The sequence below is a fragment of the Gavia stellata genome, chromosome 3 (assembly GCF_030936135.1).
Source record: "Gavia stellata isolate bGavSte3 chromosome 3, bGavSte3.hap2, whole genome shotgun sequence".
NCBI classification, from domain to species: Eukaryota; Metazoa; Chordata; class Aves; order Gaviiformes; family Gaviidae; genus Gavia; species Gavia stellata.
Window position 1 is genome coordinate 75,294,862 of NC_082596.1, and position 5,393 is coordinate 75,300,254.

Sequence of the window (5,393 nt, forward strand, 5' to 3'; positions counted from 1 at the left end):
TCCAAGATGAAGAAGAAGTCACATCAGGGTAACAAAAGCCAAAAGTGCCCTCAAAAAAGGAAGAATCGATAGATAAGTGTATGTATGTATCTCTAAATATATGAGCAGAAAGAGATTTTAAAATGTTACAAAAAGGCTCTGTATTGTAGCCCTAGCTGCAACACTGGCAGCATTCTGCTACTCAGTGGAGTCTTTTTCTTTGGGAAGAGCAAGTATTGCAATACAGTGTGGTTCAGACGAGCTGTCTCAGGCGCTGTGTTGCTTGAAGTCCAGATTCAGACTAAAAAAAAAAAAAAAAAGTTGAAAAGTGGGTATCAGCTGCCTTCTGTGCCTTTTTTCAGCTACCTGGCAGCTTCGTCCAACGTCAGCTCTTGCTGCTCAGGATGGCGTGATGACTGCCCTCCCTACACACTGATCCAGTTTGGGAAGAGGGGAGTGGGGGAAAGAAAGGGGGGGGGAGGGTGAGGGGGGAGAGAGAAGTCTACCGTGCTTGTATTGCTTCAACTTTTCCCTCTAATGGCTGCGATAATGCCTTTAACCCTTCCTTCTCTCTCCCTGTTCTCTACACCTCTCTACCTGTTCTGACTCCTACTGGCTCTGATGCTGGGGTAAAGCTGCGCTTTTCTTTTTTTTTTTTTTTTGTGCATAGTGTTCAGCTTGTGATTATAGAGAGAGCAGGGACCCTTTATTGTACTGATGTAATCTTCGGTCTTACATCCCAAAACACTCAGTGGTTAAGAGAGCAATGCAGTGGTTTGATTTTTGGTGAGTTAAGCTGTTTCTCTTTTCTCCTTTTTCTCTCCCTCTTACAGGGTCTGAGGGAAAATAGTTACTCAGTAATCCTATTGCACTTGCTATTGCCTGCTCCAAATAACTATGCTTCTAGCATCTTACATTACAATGTTGTTCATTTTGTCTTCAAAGACAGATAAAGAAGATGATACCTAGAGTGTGCTTAGGATACATGTATTAATACAGCTTTTTATGGAAAAAATATTTAGCTAGATAAAAATGGATTTTGATATCCTACAGATTACTCACAGTAATATATATGTTTATATACACCAGAGAAAGTGATTATAGCATATTAAAGAATGCTTCCTCCTGCAGTGAATGTTTCCTTCTCTCTTCCCTGTTTTCTGCCTATGTATATTAATAACGTTTAGACAAGAGACTAACTTTGACATTATTAGGTGTTCAAATCATCCTGAAAAACATCTGCACTGAGGGAAGTTCTCTGACTAAAACCATAGTGCTGCTTGTAGTAAGAAGCCATCTAGAAAGTGCTTGTTGCACTAAGCAAACACCAAATGCCTTCACAAGGCTGAGACAAAGACTAAATAGAATCTGAAAAGAGCACCTGGTAATCACTCAGACTGCCAAATAGCTGAACTTACTGCTAATCACAGACTAAAAAAAGATATAAACCATACCAAATTAAAGAGAATTTTAGCCGCATGGGCAATATGTTTTTCTGTTCGATGAAGAACTAGCCAGGTTCTGTCATTCCTGGCAATGGGAGTGCAGCAGTTCCACAATGGTACAAGATGCAACTTTCAACTTACTTACTGCACCAACCAAATTATTACACGCATGCAAGACATCTGATATAGCTGCAGAGATCTCTTTCATAGAACTAATGCCATCTGACTGGAGAACAATCCTTTTGCCTACATTTTAACATTTATTTGTTTTATAACTGCATAAGTTCCCATCATTATTTATGAAAATAAGGGAGGCATTTCCCCATGGTAATGGTCTATTCCATTGTTGTCATATCATAAACATCGCAATAATTCTGAGTAACAAATGAGTACAATAAATCAAATTTAATTTAAATTATTAAAATGATTCCCCAAATAGGAAAACAGTTATATTGCCTGAAAGATTTTCTATTACCACAGAGTTTTAATTACTTGAAAGAAGGTCATGATAGATATATTCACAACCAAAGAAAACCTGCAAGACAAAAGAAAAGCACAGGTCTTTAAAAGTAGTGGACCTAAATTACCTGAAGTAGCCAAGGACTGTGAGTGATTCAGTGATTAGACACACACTATAGGGGTCTTTACAGGTTCCGATGGTGAATGTTTCAATAATTTCTATACAAGAAATCAGATCCTTTTCAGATGGGCAGCCAAAATCCTAAGTCACTCCTTAAAATGAAGGCTGATTATAGGATTCACTTCAAACCCATGTACGTCATCAGTAATCAGTTGAAATTACAAATTAGAGACATATTATCAGCAGCCAAGTTAAATGTAAATTAGACAGGAGGAAAAAGAATATAAGCAGCATCACCTGGTTTAGAAGGAAAGCAGAAAACAAAATTAGACCACTTTTTTCTCTTTTATTGCTTATTCCAATTGAAGACACTTGATAGGTAAATTTGATTTTATCAGTTTCTTATTTAGAAAGAAGAATAATACTCCCAAATACCTTGTAGTCAATGGAACCAATGAAATCTTAAATTACTGTCACAGGGAGGTACAAAATAATATATATGCTTATTAAAATATCAAAACAGAGGATGTATTTATTAGGAAAAGGATTTAATTGAAAGAATCCTAAAACTTGGTTACATGTTTATTTTTTTACTTTATTCATGTGCTGCAACAAGCCGTATGGTTCTGTCAAATATTGCAAGCAGAAAAAAGAAATAATCCACCTCATGCTATCAATGTTAAATTTCACCCTGATCGCCGTGGCTTGTCCACAATCAACCATGCTGTATGAATCTGGGCAGTGAATGTGTCTTGTTACCTTGTGTGAAATCTTTGCCTTTTGTGCTGTGGAAAGAGTTTCATGTAGCCTAACTTATATGAGAAGTATCAGTTGTGCTTTATGGCATGAATGATATGGTTTATGTGAGGTTTTTACTGCCTCTTTTTCCCCCTTGCAATGATTCTAACAGATGAGTCATCACTGGACACTCTCCCAGCTCATAACCAGAACATCCATGCACAGGGGAATGACTTTTCAAACACGCCAAAGAAATGCAATAATGGAAGACCCATTTATGCTGCCTTGAAGCTGAATTGTGTAGTTCATGCTGTGTCTTATTACTACTACATGGTCCAGATCAAGTGCTCCTACAAAACCGTAAATGGCCACGCATGTTCACCACTCTGCCCAGCTTACAGACCCCAGGTCTATGCATCTGTTTTAACTATTAAAGAAAAAAGTGGCTATGGAGGTTACGATTCCAAACTCAATAAAGGTTAGGAATGAAAGCTACTGTGCTGCCAGTCAGCAATAAGGTTGGAGTGCTTTGGTCCCACAAAGACATGCACTGGTATGGTCTGCCTTGCCCTGCAGGAATTTGGTCAGCTGATGACTTACCTCCCTGTATAAGATCATGAGATCCAAGAAGCTCAGTTAAAAATGAAAACAAAAGAAGTTACTTTTTGGTATTTCGTTTGATATTACTTTGTTTTATTGATATGTTCAGCTTTTTTCATTGTTACTGTTATTTCAAAGATTTGTTTACTATTTAAAGGGAAATTCTGCATTTTCTCTGAAATTTTTGATATATAAAAGTTAAAGAGGAGGTTGGTTTTCTTCACTGAGGACTGCTGTCTGGCTTTGTTAACCCAAGTGCCCATAGGAGCCTCTTCCAGCATATCATTATAGTCTCTTTGCAACAGTGTCACTGTATCTTTGCTATAAACAATTAAAATATATAAGAAGTCTATGAACAAGCTTTATTTGTAATTGGGAAAACAAACCAAGAAACCAACCAACTAGTCACTTTTCAGTGTTTCTATACCTGCAAGTTTAACAGAGCTAGTAGCAGCATAATTCAACAGTAATTTTTTTGGTAATAATTCTGCAAAAACTTGTAGAGTGTTAACTTTCAAACCTGAGAGTATCAGTGGGACTTCTTACACAATTACGTATTTATTCAGTTTAAGGAGAAAACACATGTACAGAATTACCAATAACCAGACCAGTGAGAGCCTTGGCTATGCTCAGAGGATCTGTAGTCTTTGAACAACAGAGAAGAGTTAAACAAATTTGTATGTTTTAAGTACTTTTGAGACAAGAATTTCTCTTATCTGTGTATGATGTCTCCATGGGTTCCCAGAAATGGTAATGCAACTGATAGCTCTTTCACAATGAATGTAACACCATAACCTTAATCATGACAGAGAACCAAGGTATGACCTTTCAAAACTAGTAGTATTTGGGACACTTACCAGTCTAAAGAATACTTGCCAAATGATGCTTTTTGTTACTTCAGTGGGATTGCTTATTCTGATTACTGTTCTGCATAAACACAAGCCATACACTCCATGCTTGTAGTTTGTAAATTTATAATTTTGTGAACTTAAGCATTTGGGCTGTGACATATCTACGTTAACTGTGTCTTTCAGGGTTTGAGGTGGTGGTTAGGTTTGGGGGGTTTTCCCCACTTTTACTCAAATATGTATCAACTATCTATGAAACCAACAGTGGAAGAGGAGGGGATTACAATAAAGGTTAGAAATAAGTACTGTTTTACCTTTAAGATATTTTATTTGAAATACCCTTACACTCTTACTCTTCGGATCAGGAACATGATATTTTATAGAGTTATTGTTTCTGTTTGGACATCGTACCTTTGCCACTCTTGTGAAAAATCCTGCACATTTGGCCATATTCAAAGGTCTGAAAAAATATGGGTTGCATATACACAATAACAGCTCATATCCCATAGAATCCTGTGTTTGTCCATCGTGCCTAAACTCACAGCCTTGAATCCTGACTAAGTGCATATGCGGCATCTTCACAGAGTGAACAGACATGCAAAGGGACTAGCTGCGCAGAAATCCCTGTAATTAGAATCTGGAGAAACAGGAGAAAGGCAAGAGAAAAGAAAGATGTGACAAGGAGCTGAAGCACCAATGAAGGGGTTGAAAGTTAGAAAAATGTCATAATGAAGGTTGTCCATTATCTTAATTCATTCCTTTCATTCACATGCAATTATGAACAATGTCTACTTCAGGTGAACCCCTCCTATTTGTAACCGGGGCTCATACTTCACTCAGTAGACAAAATTGTCCTAGTCTAAAAATGGCTTCCTGCTCAGGCCCAGAAAGTAAAGGATGCCATTGAGGTGGTACTTCCGCCTTATTTCTTACAACTATCGGAAGAGAAAGGGTGCCTTCCTCTCAGGGCAGCTAAGTTCTAGCTTGGAGAAGCAGAGTACATCTCCGACTACCAGAGTTCCTGAGCGATGCTGCACAGTCCCTTACATCAGATGTTTCACAGATGGTCAGTAACGGTCTGCTTCTCATTTCTGAATGCCCACCTCAAGATCCTGAGGGCCGAGATGAAGAAGCACTGGGCAGTCACAACTGCAATTAAAGTGAATTGGTGCTGTGCTTCAAGGTGCAAATTATTACAAAACG